At 36.0% G+C, this 23716-nt stretch overlaps 1 protein-coding gene and 1 long non-coding RNA gene across 5 annotated transcripts in view; one reads left to right on the top strand and one right to left on the bottom strand.

Annotated features, from left to right (window-relative positions):
• bbs9 (Bardet-Biedl syndrome 9) overlaps positions 1-23716 on the bottom strand; it is a 186790-nt gene that overhangs the window by 26614 nt on the left and 136460 nt on the right. The gene's annotated exons all lie outside the window — the stretch shown is intronic.
• On the top strand, positions 18696-22010 carry LOC147840123 (uncharacterized). Its single transcript, XR_015511051.1, has 4 exons — positions 18696-20129; positions 20179-20288; positions 20339-20536; positions 20640-22010. It is a non-coding gene; the product is annotated as an uncharacterized LOC147840123 (long non-coding RNA).

The raw sequence follows: 23716 nt of genomic DNA, 5'->3' as shown, positions 1-23716 counted from the left end.
GATTCCCCGGCCTTTAAATCACTTTGATATAAGCAGAGTTCAGGACGACTGGCCAAACTCTCCTCCAGCCATGACATGGAAAAAAAAGTGCTTATCTGGATCACATCTGGAAGTGTTTCTCCGCTCACACTCAGAAACACTACAGTTGAGATGTATTGATGGATCCCTCGAGTTCATACTTCCTCAAATATACACACACACATTCTGGTCATGGGAGATATGCAAAGCATATATTTGGAGGTAACTTATCCTTCCTCTCATCTCCACAGGCTGTGAGTGGATAATGTGTGTATGTGTGCAAGTTACACAAGGACACAAGCCAGGGGTTGTGAAGCTGATTTGGAACTTTATGAAAAACAAACTCATAAATAATGTATGTATTCTTAATATAGGAAAGTTCAAAATGTGGAAATAGTAACAAAAAAAAAGGAAAACATCCCACCATGTGGCCACAGATGCTGTCCATACAGTTTATGAACTGAATGAAGAATATCCCTTTAAACATCTATAAGAGATTTTGCTTGCGATTGTTTACACTGGGTTGCTCTGTAGGACTTGTTAGGCACTTTTCTTTGTAAAGCTGGTTTGCTGGTGCTGATGCTTTCATAGCTACTCTTGCAACCGCCTAGCAAGGTCTTAGCAATCACCTAGCAATGCCTCAGCAACCACCTAGCAATCCCTATGAAAAGTTGCTGTTCAAGATCAGTATAGGAACTATACTCTAATTCCGGCGTAATAATCAAGAGACTTTGCTGCCATGGCTGCAGCAGGCACAATGATATTACACAGCATGGTTACCTAGTTAGCTAGCTGGGTACTATTTACAGGAGCTGCATATCATTGTGCCTGCTGAATCCAGGGCAGCGACCGCCTAGCAACCACTCAGAACACCCTAAACCATGATTTTTCCTTCACCAAACTTGACTGATTTCTAAAAGAATCTCGGGTCCATGCGGGTTCCAATAGATCTTCTGCAGTATTTGTGATGATTGGGATGCAGATTAACAGATGACTCATCAGAAAAACCAACCCTCTGGCACTTTTCCAAATGATCAACTAACCGCATAGGAACCACTTAGAATACCCTAGCAACTGCCTAGAAATGCCTCAGCTACTGCCAAGCAACCCCTCTGAACACCCTTGCAACCGCCTAGCAATGTCTTAGCAATCACCTAGCAATGCCTTAGCAACAACCTAGCAATACCTATGAAAAGTTGCTGTTCAATATCAGTATAGGAACTATACTCTAATTCCGGCGTAATAATCAAGAGACTTTGCTGCCATGGCTGCAGCAGGCACAATGATATTACACAGCATGGTTACCTAGTTAGCTAGCTGGGTACTATTTACAGGAGCTGCATATCATTGTGCCTGCTGAATCCAGGGCAGCGACCACCTAGCAACCACTCAGAACACCCTAAACCATGATTTTTTCCTTCACCAAACTTGACTGATTTTTATAAGAATCTCGGGTCCATGCAGGTTCCAATAGATCTTCTGCAGTATTTGTGATGATTGGGATGCAGATCAACAGATGACTCATCAGAAAAACCAACCCTCTGGCACTTTTCCAAATGATCAACTAACCGCATAGGAACCACTTAGAACACCCTAGCAACTGCCTAGAAATGCCTCAGCAACTGCCAAGCAACCCCTCTGAACACCCTTGCAACCGCCAAGCAATGTCTTAGCAATCACCTAGCAACGCCTTAGCAACCACCTAGCAATCCCATTGAAAAGTTGTTCAAGATCAGTATAGGAACTATACTCTAATTCCGGCGTAATAATCAAGAGACTTTGCTGCCATGGCTGCAGCAGGCACAATGATATTACACAGCATGGTTACCTAGTTAGCTAGCTGGGTACTATTTTCAGGAGCTGCATATCATTGTGCCTGCTGAATCCAGGGCAGCGACCGCCTAGCAACCACTCAGAACACCCTAAACCATGATTTTTCCTTCACCAAACTTGACTGATTTCTAAAAGAATCTCGAGTTCATGCGGGTTCCAATAGATCTTCTGCAGTATTTGTGATGATTGGGATGCAGATTAACAGATGACTCATCAGAAAAACCAACCCTCTGGCACTTTTCCAAATGATCAACTAACCGCATAGGAACCACTTAGAATACCCTAGCAACTGCCTAGAAATGCCTCAGCTACTGCCAAGCAACCCCTCTGAACACCCTTGCAACCGCCTAGCAATGTCTTAGCAATCACCTAGCAATGCCTTAGCAACAACCTAGCAATACCTATGAAAAGTTGCTGTTCAATATCAGTATAGGAACTATACTCTAATTCCGGCGTAATAATCAAGAGACTTTGCTGCCATGGCTGCAGCAGGCACAATGATATTACACAGCATGGTTACCTAGTTAGCTAGCTGGGTACTATTTACAGGAGCTGCATATCATTGTGCCTGCTGAATCCAGGGCAGCGACCACCTAGCAACCACTCAGAACACCCTAAACCATGATTTTTTCCTTCACCAAACTTGACTGATTTTTATAAGAATCTCGGGTCCATGCAGGTTCCAATAGATCTTCTGCAGTATTTGTGATGATTGGGATGCAGATCAACAGATGACTCATCAGAAAAACCAACCCTCTGGCACTTTTCCAAATGATCAACTAACCGCATAGGAACCACTTAGAACACCCTAGCAACTGCCTAGAAATGCCTCAGCAACTGCCAAGCAACCCCTCTGAACACCCTTGCAACCGCCAAGCAATGTCTTAGCAATCACCTAGCAACGCCTTAGCAACCACCTAGCAATCCCATTGAAAAGTTGTTCAAGATCAGTATAGGAACTATACTCTAATTCCGGCGTAATAATCAAGAGACTTTGCTGCCATGGCTGCAGCAGGCACAATGATATTACACAGCATGGTTACCTAGTTAGCTAGCTGGGTACTATTATCAGGAGCTGCATATCATTGTGCCTGCTGAATCCAGGGCAGCGACCGCCTAGCAACCACTCAGAACACCCTAAACCATGATTTTTCCTTCACCAAACTTGACTGATTTCTAAAAGAATCTCGGGTCCATGCGGGTTCCAATAGATCTTCTGCAGTATTTGTGATGATTGGGATGCAGATTAACAGATGACTCATCAGAAAAACCAACCCTCTGGCACTTTTCCAAATGATCAACTAACCGCATAGGAAGCACTTAGAACACCCTAGAAACTGCCTAGCAACGATTTAGCAACCACCTATGTAAAGTCAAAAGTTGCTATTTTCAAGATCGGTATAGGAACTATACTCCAATTCCGGCGTAATAATCAAGAGATTATTATAATCAAGAGATTGCCTAGTTAGCTAGCTGGGGACTATTTTCAGGAGCTGCATAATATCATTGCGCCTGCTGCATGTAGGGCAGCAAAGTCCCTTGATTATTACGCCAATTTCTGAATTTGAATTAGATTTTTTTTTACTCTTATTCAAGTAACTTTTAAGATTACTACTTGTACTTTTGCTTGAGTATAGATTTAGATGACACCTTCTGGTGTGGCTTGACCGACGGCCTGACTAGATAAAACAGCTGACCATCAGTTTGGTGTGTCCTGGCCTTAAATTGTGTTTAATTTGTAAACTGTCTTAAAAGCACATATCACCCTAAACTGAAAACTCTGTCATTAATAATTCACCCTACACTAGGGCTGCACAATATGTTGTTCAAGCATGTATATCGCAATGTGCGAATCAGCAACAGTCACACTGCAGAATCTGCAACGTCAAACAATCAGGCACACAAAATGATAATGTCTGTAACTTTAAGAAACTGTAATTGTGTTTATATAAACATGATGAAAACTATACAGCTAATATTAATTTACACTGATAAAGGGCAGAGGTTTGCTGAAGAACTACTGAGAGGTTTCAGCTGCTGTCTGGGCTTTCACTGCTTTTCTACACCTTCCTTTCTTCATGTGTTCAAAACTTTTTCCCTGCGTCATTTTATTTTATTATGCATGACTTCATTTGTAAACTAATGAGTTTTGTTTCCTTTACATGTATGGATTCCTCTGGGTGTTAATAACACTTCGAAAATTTCAAGTCAACAGCAACTTTAGAAGTATGTTTTCTGAGAAAAATGGTGACGTGTTCAATTCTTATTTCCCCCACTGTATGTATTCTCAACAGGATATCGGAGCAGAAGTTGTCAGATAGATTGATGAGAGCATCCTTTTGCCAGCCTATGTGTCCAACTTCTTCTTTCTGTTCCTTCTCTCACTATCTGCTTCCACTTTACCGCATCCATCAACTCAACAAGAGCGTTCAGAGAGCCATCATCTCTTTAAAGCTGGCCTGATGTGCCCTCATCTGACATATCAGCAGATCCCATTGCGTTCACCCTGAATCCCTCTTCTCAACACCTGATAGTCCATGTCCTGTAGTCTCCGTCTGTCATCCGGTTTCTGTTTCGACAGCCTCATAGCTCTTTGACACTCTCTTGAGCAAAACGACAAGTAATGGGAAGCGGAGAGAGGAAATCAGAAGACAACCATATCTCCCGAGGGTCATGCCATATAACACACTTTACCGTCTACCTTTTATTCAGAAATCAAACTGGAAAAGACATTAACGGCAGGTTCCACCACTCATGACAACCGCAGTGAACACTCAATGACACATGTAGTGCAATGAGATGGCTAAATTAAACACTATAAATGATTAAAAATAATAACACTACAATAGTTGTAAGAAACAGAAGGGTAATGCTTTGTAAACTGTAAAAATCAAATAAAAATCAGGCCTCTATTTGTCACATACACTTTTGTATAGTGTCGAAAATCTCTGCTAATTACCATTTATGGTAACACTTTATTTTGATGTTCCATTTAAGTATTAGTAAACTGTCTGCTTAATATCTGTTGATACTGCTCCTTCAACAGACATTTAACTGACTTTAAGAAACTTTGCAATACATGTCAACTTACACTAACCCCAACCCCATGCTAACCTCTACCTAACATTCAGTTGGCATGTAGATGCAATGTAACTTAAAATTAACAAACAGACCATCAAAATAAACTGTGACCTTATTTTTTTACATTTATTTGCACCTCAAACTGCAGTTTGACACCCTGATATGGAGTTTTGATGTTTAAAGGGATTTTTATTGACATTTTGAATATTTTATAATGACATACAACGGGGAAAATATGTTGTGTTTTTTTTCTGTGAATAATATTTCTAAAGGAGCTGTTGACATGGAATTGAACCAGATTTTGGTAAAAGCCCAAACAACACAAACATAAAAATAAAAGTTTAAAAATCTTGAAGGTTCTGTGGGTCTTGTCTATCAAATCTGACCTTTATTTCGTACTTTCTATTGGATTCAAGTCAGGTGATTGACTGGGCCATTGTACGGTAGAGCTGTGAACCTACACTGGTCTCACTGTTCGGTTCCGTTGCGGTTATCATGCCATCGATTCGGTTTAATTCGATAATTCAGTGCATCATGGTACATTGACAATGCTTTTTATACACAGTTTTATATTTACTTGTATTAAAATTGGTGTTGTCAAAATTGGTGCTGTCAAAATTAGTGCTGTCAAAATTAGTGCGTTAACGCATGCGATTAATTTGAAATATTTAACGCGTTAAAAAAATGTACGCAATTAACGCAGTTGCAGTTTTTTTTTATTTCCTTTTGTGGTCGTAGTGTGTTCAACATGCAAAGAAATATGGATAAGACCAAGGAAGCACTTTTTTAAGGCAAGTTTCAGTATAAAACAATTAATGTCACATTACCAGGCTCTCCAGCGTTTCCTCCAGAGTTTCATCTAATTTCGGGTGTTTCATTTTTAACTTTCGACTTTTGTTTGAATGAAATTTGACACCGCATGGCGAACGGAAAGAAAAACCTCCACATTTCGTGACTTGATGGTCCTTTAAGGTAATCAAAATCACTGTTTACATGGTAGACTAATAATAACAGTATTATCTTAATCATATTGAAATCGGAGTATTGGTATCCATGTAAATGTACTCAGAAAGTGCCAGATGAAGTCGCGAGCTGTCAAAGACAGCCCATTCCTCTGCCTTTCAGCACGCGCCCTCCAATGTTTAGTAAGTTTGACTTGTTTCCCACTTAAAAGCAACTTTTGTAAAGCGTGTGCTTCACGTTGTTGTGCCAGAATCCTTGTGAAATACAGCCATTCTTCAGAATGGTCAGTTCAAACATGATGAACGCGATCATGCGTGTTGAATCTGAAGGGAGTCGCTTCGGCTGCCCTGTCCTGCGCACGTTGTTGTCCGTAGCCACTAAATCAAAAAGTAACAAATTGTTGTGAGATTTCTTGTGAAATTCCCAATAAGTTTGATGTGTCAAATGACCCTCTTTCAATTGAAAAAACAAAAGTTGGATCCAAGATGGCCACCATGGTCACCACCCATCTTGAAAAGTTTGCCCCCACACACATACCAATGTGCCACAGACAGGACGTTAATATCACCAACCACTCCCATTTTATTAAGGTGTATCCATATAAATGGCCCACCCTGTATCCTATATTGGTAGTAGCCTGGATGGGTCACAGTCATTCTGCTACATCATATCGCTTTTTGCTGGATGTAAAATGCTCTGCAGTACATTTTGTTCTACAATTTCTAACTCTGTAGTTGTTTGGGTGAAAGTAACTAAAAAGTAATATGAGTCATGTAACATATTACAATTCTGAGACAGTAATGTTGTAAGGTATAGGATTGGTTTAAAATAACTGTAATCTATTACAGTTTGGAAGTAACTTGCACAACACTGCTTATTAAACATTGTGCATGAAAAAGATACAATAGAGAAAATTATGAAACATCCAAATCTTTTAAACAGGGGACGAAAGTCCACCTGATATCAGTCCCTACAATAAATCTATTCAAAACCTGTTATTCCTGCATGCTTTAGAGAGCTGTCAATGACTTCAACTCAATCATCTATCAAACATACACCCTAACCAGCAAACACAAGCAGTCCCTGCTGATGAATTACTTCCCACTTTACTCTGCATAGTTTTAGCTCTTTGACACATTCAAACAAAGCCTTGTGAATCAGTTCTTCCTGACCTTGAACACACACATACTGTACACGCACTATTTATAACTTCACTATACACACATTTGTCTTATTCTAGGTGTGTTATGGAGTATGGCAGGATCTGGTCTCGGTATGTGTACAGTAGAATCCAATCTCAAATTTAAACATATTTCAAGCACATTCCATGTGCACCTTATGTAAAAATCTGCATTTTACAAGTGTTGCAAATAATTAATAATTTCTTACATTTATATAGCGCTTTTCTGGGCACTCAAAGCGCTTTACACAATGGGAGGAATCTCCTCATCCACCACCAGTGTGCAGCATCAACCTGGATGACGCGACAGACCGCACACCACACACCAGCTGATTGGTGGAGAGGAGACAGTGATGAAGCCAATTATGATATGGGGAAGGTTAGGAGGCCATGATGGACTGAGGCCAGTGGGCAGATTTGGCCAGGATGCCAGGGTTAAACCCCTACTCTTTTTCGAAGGACATCCTGGGATTTTTAACGACCACAGAGAGACGGGACCTCGGTTTAACGTCTCATCTGAAAGACGCAAATGACATATTTACATACATTCACTCACCGGCCACTTTATTAGGTAAACCTGTCCACCTTCTGGTTAATGCAAATTTCTAATTAGCCAATCACATGGCAGCAACTCAATGCATTTTGGCATATAGACATGGACAAGATGATCTGCTGCAGTTCAAACCGAGCATCAGAATAGGAAAGAAAGGTGATTTAAGTGACTTTGAACGTGGCATGGTTGTTGGTGACAGACAGGCTGGTCTGAAAATTTCAGAAACTGCTGATCTACTGGCATTTTCAAACACAACCATCTCTTGGGTTACAGAAAAGGGTCAGAAAAAAAATTCCATTGAGTGGCAGCTCTGTGGGCACAAATGCCTTGTTTTTGCCAGAGGTCAGAGAAAAATTACCAGACTGGTTCGCGCTGATAGAAATACAACATTAACTCAAATAAGGACTAGTTACAACCGAGGTATGCAGAAAAGCATTTCTGAATGCACAACACGTCCTACCTTGAAGCGGATGGGCCACAGCAGCAGACTCCTGTCAACTAAGAACAGGAAACTGAAGCTACAGTTTGCACAGGTTCACCAAAATTGAACAATAGAAGATTGGAAAAACATTGCCTGGTCTGGATTTCTGCTGTGACATTGGGATGGTAGGGTCAGAATTTGGCGTCAACAACATAAAAGCATGGATCCATCCTGCCTTGTATCAAGGGTTTAGGCTGGTGGTGGTGGTGTAATGGTGTGAGGGATATTTTCTTAGCACACTTATATACATACATACATACATATATATATATATATATATATATATATATATATATATATATATATATATATATATATATATATATATATATATATATATATATGTGTGTGTGTGTGTGTGTGTGTGTGTGTGTGTGTGTGTGTGTGTGTAATGCATTCAGGTCCTGAAATTGACCATAGATTTTTATTTAGGATGTGAATATTTTAATACTAAAAGTATTTCACATGCATTTTTATTCTTAAATTTCATATATATATATATATATATATATATATATATATATATATATATATATATATATATATATATATATATATAAATATTCAGTTACTGCTTTTGGACATGCTAATTATTTCAAATACTTTTGGCATTGTTTACGTTCCATATGAATCTAAATAATAACTGAAAAAAATGCATTGAATTAACAAGTGCTTGCAATCTTTTGAACTGAAATTAATATTTTGGGAGTGAATTCTGGAAGATAATTATAAAATATTAAATTTAGATTTAAAAATGTTTGCAAAATATTTTTAGCTGAAGTAATAATGTACGGTAAATTTCAGGGCCTAAAAATACAAACCCTGGCAATTACAAGCAAGCACTTGTTAAATCAATGCATTATATATATATATATATATATATGTGTGTGTGTGTGTGTGTGTGTGTGTGTGTGTGTGTGTGTGTGTGTTTGTTTTTCCCTAGTTACTGCTATTTAACAAGCTTTTTATTTCAAATCCCTTTGGCACTATTTTTGCTCCATATGTTCATTTGTGAGTGAAGCACAGACATAAAAGCGACATGCCACACATCTCACAGCTAAATATTCCTCTCTCTGTTTCTCTTTGGCAAGGAGTAGTTACCGCTCGGTAAAGCACTAGGAAATATATTTGATTTCAGGAAAAGTTCTCTGGTTATTTCTAGAGTCGGGGTGAGGAGGAGGAGGAGGGGGGGTGGAAGAGTTGCTTCCTTAGCCGGATTGGGTTTCATGAGGAGCGTTGTCTGGCGCACAGAGCTCATTGTGGTCAGCTGTGTGGGCCACACCCAGTCAGGGATAGTGAGGTGATTGTGTGCATCAGCACCGGGGGAAACAGCCAAACCATTCATCATAGACTGTTTACTTAGCCTTTTCAGAAGCCCTCCAAAAACCACACGTAGCAAATATGAGTTAATCCTGCTGAGAGCAGACAGGAACACACACACACACACACACACACACACACACACACACACACACATTCGCTCTCTCTTCTAAGCATCTCTGGGAGAGGCATTGTGTTTATACATAACATGCGAGAGAGGTCAGTGGTGACAAAGCTTTACACACCACATACGTAAAAAGGGTCAGTATCTCACACACTCCGACATATACAACAAATACACTATCAAGAGCAGCACTTCACTTCAGCAGGAAAACAAAGACGATGGAAAGATTTATCAAACACTCCAATGATGATGCCTGCAGCTTGTTTGAACAACTTATTTTGGGGGAATTGTGTGGAACCCTGCATTACAGTGAAGATTGCTAGAAAAATGTGTGGAGAAGTTTACATATAGACGTATGGCATTGAGATAAGATGAGGGAATTGTGTGGAACCCAGCATTTTTCACAGTGAAGGTTGATGGACTGAGATGTGTGGAAAAGTTTAAATATAAATGTTTGGTCCCACTTTATATAAAGTGGCCTTGACTAATATGTACTTACATAGCAACTAATAGTTTGTTACAATGTACTTATTGTGTAAATACATGTATTTACTTTGTACTTATGCTCGATTAAATACATGTATGTAATTACATCTGTAACTAACTTTTGTAATTACATTTGTAAATACACTGTTGACCATCCCGTACACCTTAACCCACCCTTAAACCTACCCATACCACCATAACCCAACCTCTATCCCAACTCAAAAGCGCCACAAGTGTTCTCAAATACATTATAAACACAGTAAGTACATTGTATTTATTTTTTTGAGGTAAGTACATAGTAGTTAAGGACACTTAATATAAAGTGGGACCAAATGTTTTAATAGATTTATAGATAAAATAGTATTTAGAGAAGTTAAGAAAAGTTTACATATAGACGTAATAAAAAGATCTATATTAAATTAGTTTTTTAAATGCAAAATTAGTATTTAGGTACAGTAATAACAATAAACACCTCAAGAAAACACTTTATTTTTGCTGCTTGTCCAAACTACTTTTTAAAATGAGTTGAAACAACACTGCTCCTTAGGTTTTTTTAAGGGACAAATTAATTGTTTTATGTTAAATCTACTTAAAATTGTAAAAAATGTTTAGTGAACTTAATTGATTTGTGTTGAGACAAGATAAAGGAATTGTGGGGAACCCAGGATTTTGTTACAGTGGAGGTGGATGGAGTAAAGAGAAGTTTACATGTAGACGTATTAATAGATCTGTAGATAAATTAGTGTTTTTAGTGCAAAATTAGTATTTATGTACCGTTATAACAATAAACACCTGAAGAAAACCCTATATTTTTTTCTGCTTGTAGAAACTTCTTATTTAAAATGAGTTAAATCGACACATTTCTTGAGTTTTTTTGGGGGGGGGGGCAACTTAAATGTTTTATGTTGAATCAACTTAAAACTGTGAAGAAATAAAAATAAAGGTCCAAATTACTTACTTAAAGTTAGTTTAAAAAACAAAGTTCTTGTTTTTTTTGCAGTAACAACTGCAAAAACATTATAAATTTCACTTATTTGATTTTTTCTTTATTTGACTTAATTTGATCTCGAGAGAACACTATTTTTTTTTGCTGCTTGTCCAAACTACTTACTCAAAACGAGTTGAAATAACAGTTATTTGAGTTTTTTAGGGAAAACTTAATAGTTTTAATGTTCAATAAACTTAGATTTGTGATAACAATTGAATTAACTTTAACTTAACTTTAATTTGTGTTGAGACAACATCAAAGAATTTTGTGTAACCCAGAACTTTATTTACAGTGAAAGTTGATGGAGTGAAAGGTGTTAAGAAGTTTACATGTAGACGCATTTATAGATCTGTAGTTAAATTAGTATTTTGTTATGCAAAATTAGTATTTACAAACAAGAATACCAATAAATACCTCAAGAAAAGTCTATATTTATGCTGCTTGTCCAAACTACTTATTTAAAATGAGTTGAAACAGCACAGTTCTTTAAGTTTTTTTTTAGGTAAAACTTGATTGTTTTATGTTCAATCTACTTAAAAATTGTAAAAAAAAAAAAAGTTGTAAGTTAACAATCAATTTGTGTCAAGATGAAAGGGTTGTGTAAAACCCAGCATTTGTTTTCTTTTTACAGTGAATGTTGTACGAAACAAACTGTGGAAGCAAAAAACCTAAACAAAACAGAAGGATTGTTGGGATTACATAGGAATGTTCGACTTCCTCTATCCCAGAAAGATGGAAAAGAAACCCGAGTATGCGAAAGTTTGTCTCAACTGGCATGTGCTGATTCGAGTAAGGCCTATTTGAGGTTACGTGTGGGGCATAAACCTTGATCAGATTGCAGCGCTCATTGGAGTAAAGTAAATATTTAACATGCATTTATTCACTAACATGGAAACAAAGGATGCTCTATGTCAGAGATGGAATGCTTGAGCGCTTCGGTGGCCGCCGGGCCTGCAGATTGTTAAGACGTGTGAGTGTGTGTGTATGTTCATTTAAGGATATTTTTTTAAACTTCAATGCCGAAACTTTGAAAGTGAATGGTGAGTGCTCTTTGAAAATGAATTTGTTCGAGCTTTGAACAAGTCCATGTGGAATCTGAAGATACATACAGTACACATTCCCTGCCACTTGCATTTTCAACTGAAATAAATCTGGCTAATTTGACCTTATTTTAAACTGCCAAATGTATTATTTGCATTTGCAGTTTGTTTTATAATCATGTCAGAATTTTTACATGTTAATTGCTCTTTTAATGCAAATGTGTAAACAGATTTATTTACTGTACTAAAATGATTCTCTTTTTAAAGAAAAATCAAACAGATTACAGTAATTCTTTGTCATGATGACAGTCAATAATATTTTACTAGATATTTTTCTTGACACTTCTACACAGCTTAAAGTGACATTTAAAGGCTTAAAGGTTAATTAGGTTAAACAGGCAGGTTCGGGTAATTAGGCAAGTTATTGTATAATGATGGTTTGTTCTGTAGACTATCGGAAAAAAAATCTAACTTAAAGGAGCTAATAATAATGACCTTAAAATGGTGTTGAAAAAATTACTAACTGCTTTTATTTTAACCAAAATAAAACAAATATGACTTTCTCCAAATAAACAAATAAATAAATAAAAATACCATCGGACATACTGTGAAAATTATTTTGCACATCATATGGGAACTACTTAAAAGAGGAAAAAAAATTAAGGGGGGCTAATAATTCTGACTTCAACTGTATATAAGTATATACAAACAATAATACAATAATACCAACAATAATAACAGTTTTTATTTTCTTCATTTTAAAACGACCAAAACAACATTTTAAATGTTTTACAATGTGGTCGGACCACTGCTTGTCCATTTTAATCCTTACATGATCTCTTTAATAAAATCCCAAGGCTTTTTCACTGCGCATATACTGGAATTTATTCTGTAATTTATGCACATATGGAATAAAACGTTTATCCTACTCATTTATGCTTAAAGGATTTTTATGCGCAAATACATATTTAAATATATTTGAATACATTTTCAAAATGTATGCGAATCTTGGCGTTTCCATCAAGCATTTTGTATGTGATAATGAAAAAAGTGCATAAAAATAGGTGAATGAAAACTTAACTATAGAGATACTCACACTCACAGACACACTTTCTGTAAATCTTCAACTAGAAAACCTAACAGACTAAATTTCTTATTGAAATAATCAGATTTCGTCTAAAACTTAATTAATTTCTTCACCTCACTTTTTATAAACCTTCAACTGGAGAACCTGAAAAACTAAATTTCTATTTGAAATAAATAATCAGATTTCATCTAAAAGTTTGACGATTTCGTCTAAAAGTTTGACATTTTCATCAGTTCTTCACCACACTTTCTGTAAACTTTCAACTGGAGAACCTAACAAACAAAATTTCTATTTTAAATAATCAGATTTCATCTAAAACTTTGACGTTTTTGTAATTTCTTGACCTCACTTTTTTATAAACCTTCAACTGGAGAACCTAACAAACTAAATTTCCAATTGAAATAATCAGATTTCGTCTAAAAGTTTGACATTTTCAGCATTTCTTCACCACACTTTCTGTAAACCTTTAACTAGAGAACCTAACAAGCTAAATTTCTAATTGAAATAATCAGTTTGGTCTAAAAGTTTGACGTTTTCATAATTTCTTCACCACACTTTTTTTAAACTTTCAATTGGAGAACCTAACAAACAAAATTTCTAATTGAAATAAACAGATTTCAGCTAAAAGTTTGAGATTTTTGTCATTTCTTTACCACACTTGCTATATACTTTTAACTGGAGAACCTAACAAACTACATTTCTATTTGAAATAATCAGATTTCTTCTAAAAGCTTGACGATTTTGTCTAAAAGTTTGACGTTTTCATTATTTCTTCACCAAACTTTCTGTAAACATTCAACTGGAGAACTTAACAAACTAAATTTCTATTTAGAATAAACAGATTTTGGCTAAAAGTTTGACATTTTCATCATTTCTTTACCACACTTTCTGTAAACCTTCAACTAGAGAACCTAACAAACTAAATTTCTCATTGAAATAATCAGGTTTGGTCTAAAAGTTTGAGGTTTTCATAATTTCTTCACCACACCTACTGTAAACTTTCAATTGGAGAACTTAACAAACAAACAAAAATAAACAGAAATAAACAGATTTTGTCTAAATGTTTGGTGTTTTTGTAATTTCTTCACCACACTTTCTATAAACCTTCAACTGGTAAACTAAACAAAATTTTCAATTGAAATAATCAGATTTCGTTAGCTAAACTTCAAATGTGACCTTTGGTGAAGCGCCAGCTGAGCAACCGTTACCAAGACCAACAGCAAAGCCGATAAATAACCTTCTCCAGATATCACAGATGTACTTGGGTGGAATGTCTGAGGATTTGACAACATCATCATTTATCACAGTAATACTCTTGCTTAATCTCCAAAGTTAAGGTGCAGATCAAACAAAACAGGAAAGAATAAAGACGAGATGCTGACAGACCGATTTCAGAGAGAGAAGAGCATTGTCCAGAGGATAGCCTGCGCTAATTACAGCATAAGCGAGAGGATGACGCGATGAAAACATGTGGATTTAAAGCAGGGTAATGCTTTGGCTCCTGTAAAAAGGCTGGAGAGTTTAAGCAAGCAGCACTATGACTGATCCAGAACAATGCTTGTATTCACAGAGCATTATCTCCACAACACAAAAAACACATGTACATACACAAACTGGCTTCGGTAGAGGCAGAAAGAGTGGAAAACACATCTCCGCTTGCCAAGATGCAGATGAATGAGCGCACTAACTGCAGAGAGGTACGGAGAACGCGGGAGAAAATAGGAGACAGGCGGGTGGATGCGAGGCATGATCTGGGATTTGGTTTCTGCAATCATTTGCAGCGGCTCTGGCTGCGCATTAGAAAGGAAACACTAGCCTTTGTTCTGTGTTATGGATATGAGAAGTCTGAATGGGGCTGTTTACATTCGGAGAAACAGTCGGAATGAACACACAGCTGTCGTTAAGGAGGAAGCATTGTTTAGGGAAGCTGAAAAAAAGTTGTACATTTCCCTTGGTAAAAACTGTCAGGGAGAGGGAGATTGAGAGGGAGGGCTGACCAGATTTTTGCATATCTCCAATGGTGTTTTCGCCTTTTCATATTTTTTGATGACCTCCAACTCTTTCAAGTCGGAGGGTCTTCTTGCCATCACTCTGATCTTTAGCTTCCTTCACAGATTCTCAATAGGGTTTAAATCAGGACTCGGGGTGGGCCACTGCAAAATGTTAATGTTTTTGTCTGCTAACCATTACTTCACCACATTTGCTGTGTGTTTTGGGTTGTTGTCGTGCTGAAATATCCAAGTTTCTCTGCAGATAAGGTTGCCTGGTCCAAAACATTGAAAGTTTGTTTTGACAAAAGTTATGTCTCTCTCTCTCTCTCTCTCTCTCTCTCTCTCTCTCTCTCTCTCTCTCTCTCTCTATATATATATATATATATATATATATATGTGTGTGTGTGTGTGTGTGTGTGTGTGTATATATATATATATATATATATATATATTTATATATATATATTTATTACATATATATAAAACACACATATACATAGAAACATCAATAAAGAACAATTTTTGTTACATAGGTATTTTTTTTTTAAATTTGTATCATATATTCATATTTTATATTTAAATATAAATAAACATTTTCTCAAATATATGCATACATGTTTGTATTTATATATACATAATAAATATACACGATACACACTTAAATTATGACAAAACAAACTTATTTTGGATGTGATTAATCATAATTATTTTTTATATAATTTTGTATAAAAACATAATCAATCATAATAAAGAGCATATTTAACAATTGACATTTTAGGATTCATTTAGAATTGTGTGTGCTTGTGTGTGTGTTTCACAAATCATTCTTGAGATGTTTCAGCAGCTTCATTGGAGTTCACCTGTGGTAAATTCAATTGATTGGACATGATTTGTAAAGGCATACACCTGTCAATATAAGGTCCCAGGGTTGACAGTGCATGTCAAAGCACAAACCAAGCATGAAGACAAAGGAGTTATCTGTAGACCTCCAAGACAGAATTGTCTCGAGGCACAAGGCTGGGGAAGGTTGCAGAAACATTTCTGCTGCTCTGAAAGTTCCAATGAGCACAGTGGCCTCCATCCAAGCTGATTGATTGGGGGAGAAGGGCCTTAGTTAGGGAGGTGATCAATAACCCGATGGTCACTCTGTCTGAGCTCCAGCGTTCTTCCGTGGAGAGAAGAACACCTTACAGAAGGACAACCATCTGTGCAGCAATCCACCAATCAAGCTTGCATGGTAGAGACAGAAGCCCCTCCCTGCCAGGAATTTGCCAAAAGGCATCTGAAGAACCCTCAGACCATAAGAAACTAAATTCTCTGGTCTGATGAGACTAAAATTTAACTCTTTGGAGTGAATGCCAGGCGTGCATATGGAGAAAACCAGTCACCGCTTATCACCAGGATAATACCATCCCTACAGTGAAGCATGGTGGTGGCAGCATTATGCTGTGGGGATGTTTTTCAGCAGCAGGAGCTGAAGGACTAGTCAGGATAGAAGGAAAGATGAATGCAGCAATGTACAGAGACATCCTGAATGAAAACCTGCTTCAGAGTGCTCTTGACCTCAGATTGGGGCGACGGTTCATCTTCCAGCAGGACAATGACCCAAAGCACACCACCAAAATATCAATGGAGTGGCTTCAAAACAACCTGTGAATGTCTTTGAGTGGCCCAGACCTAAATTCTATTGAAAATCTCTGGAGAAATCTGAAAATGGCTGTACACTGTCGCTTCACATCCAACCTGATGGATCTTGAGAGGTACTGTAAAGAGGAATGGGCAAAAATTCCCAAAGACAGGTGTACCAAGCTCGTGGCATCATATTCAAAAAGACTTGAGGCTGTAATTGCTGCCAAAGGTGCATCAACAAAGTATTGGGCAAAGGCTGTAAATACTACTGTACATGTGATGTATTAAGTTTTTTTTTTTTTTTTATAAATTCGCAACAATTTCAAAAAATCTTTTTGTCACATTGTCATTTTGGGGTATTGTGTGTAGAATTTTGAGGAAATAAATTAATTTAATCCATTTTGGAATAAGACTGTAACATAAAAAAATGTGAAAAAACGAATGCACTATGAATACATTCCAGATGCACTGTATACTGTATATTACACAAACAAACTTTTAATGTTTTGGACCAGGCAATCATAGTAAATGGCACTATGAACAAGGAGCACTACATTTAAATTCTCAACCTCAAAATCAGGCAGTCTGCAGAGTAACTTGGCCTTGGGCACCAGTGGACATTTAAGCACAACAACACCAGCCCAAAATACACAGCAAATGTGGTGAAGAAATGATTAGAAGACAAAAACATTAACATTTTACAGTGGCCCAGCCAGAGCCCTGACTTAAACCCAACTAAGAATCTGTGAAGGAAACAGATCAGAGTGATGACAAGAAGACCCTCCAACCTGAAAGTGTTGGAGTTCATTGCTAAATATGAATGGGTAAAAATATTAATGGAGACATGCAAAAATTTGGTCAGCTATTATAGGTGGCATTCTATTGCTTTAATAGAAAAAAATAGCCCAATAAAGGCTTTTCCTTTGATTATTGAGAAGGGCATAAATAATTCCACACATGCCACTTTTAGTTATGTAAATAAATGTAAATAAAAGCTGAGAAATATATTTTTACATCGTCTTGTTATCTTTTGCCTTTTGGGAGAAGCCTGGCACACTGACTCTATATACAGTTGAAGTCAGAATTATTAGCCCCCCTTTGATTTTTAATTTCTTTTTTAAATATTTCCCAAATGATGTTTAACAGAGCAAGGAAATTTTCACAGTATGTCTGATAATATTGTTTCTTCTGGAAAAAAATCTTACTTGTTTTATTTCGGCTACAATAAAAGCAGTTTTTAATTTTTTAAAAGCCATTTAAAGGACAAAATTGTTAGCCCCTTAAAATTATTAGCTATATTTTTTCCTGATAGTCTACAGAACAAACCATCATTATACAATAACTTGCCTAATTACCCTAACCTGCATAGTTACCCTAATTACCATAGTTAAGCCTTTAAATGTCAATTTAAGCTATATTGAAGTGTCTTGAAAAATATCAAGTAAAACATTATTTACTGTCATCATGGAAAAGATAAAAGAAATCTGTTATTAGAGATAAGTTATTAAAACTATTATGTTTAGAAATGTGTTGAAGAAATCTTCTCTCCGTTAAACAGAAATTGGGGAAAAAATAAACAGGGGTGCTAATAATTCAGGGAGGCTAATAATTCTGACTTCAACTGTATATATCACTCAAAAAAAATATATTTCGTTTCTTGTTCAAACTACTTAATTAAGATGAGCTGAAACAACACAATTCTTGAGATTTCTTTGGGACAACTTAATTTTTTTAATGTTCAATCCACGTAAATTTGTTAAAAGTGTTAAGTTAACTTAATTTGTGTTGGGACAACATGAATGAATTGCGTAGAACCCTGCATTTTTTATGGTATATATATATATATATATATATATATATATATATATATATATATATATATATATATATATATATATATATATATATCATTTTTTTATTTATCAGATGCAGGCTAGATGTACCAGACATATTTTCTTAGGAGCGATTTGGTTTGGTTATATTGGAACTGAACTAAATCACAGTAGTGGCCACCTATAGAGTCTCACAGCAGTCTGGATCTGTGTTTGTGAAAATGGACTTCCTGTCGTACAAACAGATGGAGATGAGCTACATTAACACTGGGAAGACAAACAGCTCAGCTCAGTGTAGCGTAGAAGAAGAAAAATCGACATGGGGGAGAAGGAGAGTGTGAGATTGTCTTTCAGTCATCTTAACATGAATGTTGATTCTACGCTCATGCAGAAAAAAAAAGAATTTCATTTAACTTTACCTTGATTTTCAGCCCTAAGATGTCACTCGGTTTAACAGAAGGGGAGAGCGGGGATGAAAGTAATGCGAGATGAAAGTAACAACATGATTTTCCTGACAATATTTGCTCTCCAAGCTATAACAGCACATTCTGCATGCAACTAAATATCACTTGACTTCATCATGCGATCAAACTGTTTCACCCTGCCAAACTTTTTATTATATAAAAATGTGCTATTATAAATAGTTGTATATGAACTTACCATATCTAAAGTCCTTGCATTTATTCAGCCATTACATATACAAGGAGAGAATCGTCTAGTCAGATGATGATACTGGCTAATGAAAGCTTTGGCTGAAAATATTAGGGAAATAAAAACTTTCTGTTTAAGAATAACTTACATTACTTTTTAAATAAAGGACACAAGGAATGTACATATTATTTCTGTATTGTAAACCATTTAAATATTGTTAATTTTTTTGGATGTCTCTGTCAAACGAGTTTTTGCCATGTGGGATGTCTAAAAATTAAACAAACAAAACATGATGTCCAACTCAGTCGATGTCTGGGTTCCATACAACTGCTCATTGTAAATAAGTAGTTTAAACAGTTGCTTTTTTTTGGAGTACATACTTTAAGCACTTAGTTATCTTTGCTAACACGTATATCTGTGAAGTTTAACAGTAATTTTCAACATATTTTCACATATTATTCATAAAATTTTAGAAAGAAAGTATCGATAAGCAGTATCAAAATCTGTATTGATACCAACAAATTATAGGATAAAAGGTATTGATAAGCATCATCAGAATCTGTATTAATATCAACAAATTATGGAAAAAGTATCGATAAGCATAATTGGAATCTGTATTGAAATCAAGGAATTATAGACAAAAAAGCATCAACAAGCAGTTTCAGAATCTGTGTTGATATCAACAAATTATAGAAAAAAAGTATCGATATGCAGTATTGGAATCTGTATTAATAACAACCAATTTTTTTTTAAAAAGTATCGATAAGCAGTATCGAAATCTGAATCGATATCAACAAATTCTAGAAAAAAAGTCATGATTAGCAGTATCAGAACCTGTATCGATATCATTAGAACAAAAGTATCGATAAGCAGTATCAGAATCTGTATCGATATCATTAGAAAAAAAGTATCGATAAGCAGTATTAGAATCTGTAACAATGTCATAATATTTTAAAAAGTATCAATAAGCAGTATCGGAACCTGTATCGATATCATTAAAACAAAAGTATCGATAAGCAGTATTAGAATCTGTAACGATGTCATCAAATTATAGAAAAAAAGGATCCATTAGCAGTATCAGAATCTGTAACGATGTCATCAAATTATAGAAAAAAAGTATCGATAAGCAGTATCGAAATCTGAATCGATATCAACAAATTCCAGAAAAAAAGTAATGATTAGCAGTATTAGAACCTGTATCGATATCATTAGAACAAAAGTATTGATAAGCAGTATCAGAATCTGTATCGATATCATTAGAAAAAAGTATCGATAAGCAGTATCAGAATCTGTAACAATGTCATCAAATTATTTTAAAAAGTATAAATAAGCAGTATCGGAACCTGTATCGTTATCATTAGAATAAAAGTATCGATAAGCAGTATTAGAATCTGTAACGATGTCATCAAATTATAGAAAAAAAGGATCCATTAGCAGTATCGGAACCTGTATCGATATCATTAGAACAAAAGTATCGATAAGTAGTATCAGAATCTGTAACGATGTCATCAAATTATAGAAAAAAATATCGATAAGCAGTATCGGAAACTATCAATATCAACAAATTATAGGAAAAGTAACGATAAGCAGTATCAGAATCTGTATCGATATAAATAAATCTAAACAATACCCACACTGTAAAAAAATGCTTGGTTCCACACAATCGATGTGTTGTTACAACATGAAGTAATCAATTTAACTTATTAGTTTTTTACAAATTTCAGTGGATTAAACATACAATTAAGTTGTCCCAAAAAACTAATTTTAAGTAGTTTGAACAAACAGAAACTGTAATTTTTTTGAGTGCATCCTTAGACAAAACTGACGAAAACTACTTGTAACTTGTCTCTAACTTGGGAAATGACCATGGAATAAGCACAGACCACAGAATCGGCCAAAATCCTTTAACACATGGCAATCCGTTGATTATCTTTTACACACTGCATGAATCACCATTTACAAATGCGTAAAGTTTGAAGTTACAGTTTTTGTCCATGAACAGCCTTTAAAGACAGACAGTCATGATGAATTGGGCTGTTTTTGAGTGTGTTTGACAGAGCTCTATTTTGAGGTCTGAGTTTTTCGGTGAAACCGGGGTGAGCGCTGAAAACCACAATATCTGTCTTCATTGTCAAGTCATGATGTGTGCATCCATCCACCCAGACACATGAGCTTTTCTTTTTCTTTTTTTGTCTTTCCCATGCAACAATGAGCCTGCAGTGGTTTTGAGCTTTAATGCGCTCTGAGGGAGGGATGCCACAGGTACGAGATCCCACAGGAGATCCTGATGTTTTACATTCAGCCCGTGTTACTGGTAGCAACCGAGAGCAGGATATGAATAAATCACTGTCTTCCTGTAGGTGTACATGGGGAAATCATTTATTCGAAACATTATTGGAGTGTCCTGAGAGCTTACGGAGCGGCTAACAGCACACTAATGAAACATTCCAGCGCAGAATCCTGGGAAAGAACACTGGAAGAGCCCCTCGTTATAATGACCTCAAGCTCTGGCCTGGCACATTTCATCTGTTTTTCAGGTTGGAAATCAGTGTTGGGTGTGATGAGTTACTAATTACTGTAATTAAATTACTTTTCTTCTAAAAATAAAAAAGTAATGTATTGATTACTTTTAATTTTCAGGTAATTTAATTACAGTAACTTATGATGCCCTTGCCTATAATACTGTACTAGAAGCAGATGAATAGTGTTTTTGTATGTTATACAAATATATTTTGCAGAATAATTTAATTTTTAATCAAAAATAATGTGTTTGTTAACAATATATATATATATATATATATTTTTTTTTTCATATATATATATATATATATATATATATATATATATATATATATATATATATATTTTTTTTTTTATTTAATATTTTATTTCAGAATATAATTTTTTAGAACATTAACCTATTGAAAAGAAAATGTGTATGAAAGTGTTATATATATATATATATATATATATATATATATATATATATATATATATATATATATATATATATATATTTTTTTTTTTTTTATTTTTTTTTTTTATATATATATAACACTTTCATGGAAGTTTCTGGAGGGCACATACATCTGCAGAAGTGAGAGCAGATAAGGAATTTGAATTTGATGCGAGCAGCAACTAGCAGCCAGTGCAAACGGATGAGTAGCGGAGTGACGTGCTCTTTTAGGTTCATTAAAGACCACTCGTGCTGCTGCGTTCTAAAGCAGCTGAAGACGTTTGATACAGTTAGCTAGAAGCCCGGCTAGTAGAGAGTTGCAATAGTCCAGTCTGGAGAGAACAAGAGCTTGAACAAGAAGTTGAGCTGCATGTTCAGATAGGAAGGATCGGACCTTTCTGATGTTATAGAGTGCGAATCTGCAAGATCGAGCAGTTCTAGAAATGTGGTCAGCAAAGTTTAGTTGGTCATCAATCTGTCACTCCAAAGTAGGTAAAGGTAAAGGCTGCAATCTCTCTCTTTATATGTTGGGACTGGGTTTGTGAATTTAGTTGGTGTTTTTCCCCCAGATGCATTGGTGCATGGGTTCGGTGGCCGTGTGTCCATTTCTATATTTGAAAGCCTGCTGATGGTAGCTCTCTGGGCTAGAGTCAAACAGATGGAGCCAGAACTTTCCTGGTCTCTTCTGGGTTTTTTTAATACAATAAAAACACCTGTGTGCCTTAGCAATCAAGTCTTTTAGAGTTTGACTAAAGTGTCCAGAAGTTTTGTTTGTCAGACCTAAATAACTATAAGTGACGTGGTCAAGAGTTGTTTCTCTGATTTTAAAAGTGTGTCTTTTTTTATCAGCCAGGCAAGTTTTTTACAGAAGATCATGATCTTGAACTTCTGCATGTTAATGGGCAATGCCCAGTCTGTGCTGAACTACTCCTGGATGGAGAGACTGTGGGGAACACCCAGCCTGATCTCACAAGAAAACGTAGGTATTTTACGTTTTGCCAGTTTAGTGGTTAATTCGTACGAGGAGTTCAGTCATACGAAATTGTACGATTCTAAAAAGGAGGCGTGGCACCTAACCCCACCCCTAAACCCAACTGTCATTGGGGGATGAGCAAATCAACCTAAATTGTACGAATTAGATCGTACGAATTCATACGAATTAGTCACGAAATCAAAAAGTTACAAATTGCCATGAGATTGTGTTGGAAGATTCTCTTCATGAGGAGACAGCAGCAGCAGATCGTCCGCATACAGGAGACATCTGATCTCTCTGTCCTCCAGGCTCAGGCCAGGGCTACAGGACTTCAAGTGCTGATGCCAATTCATTGATATAAATGTTAAATAGAGTCGGGCTGAGACTGCAGCCTTGACGGACTCCTATACTCTGAGTGAAATAATCAGTCCGCTTATTGTTATTTTTAAACAAGACTTGTTCCCATTTTAAATGTCCTTTATTATGTTATCGGTTTTCTCTCCAACTCCACTTTGTTAGAGTTTTAGGAA

This window comes from Danio rerio, chromosome 16 (genome assembly GCF_052040795.2).
Source record: "Danio rerio strain M-AB ecotype USA chromosome 16, GRCz13ab, whole genome shotgun sequence".
NCBI classification, from domain to species: domain Eukaryota; kingdom Metazoa; phylum Chordata; class Actinopteri; order Cypriniformes; family Danionidae; genus Danio; species Danio rerio.
Note: the sequence above shows the minus strand (reverse complement) of the source record. Positions and strands in the feature narration are given on the sequence as shown.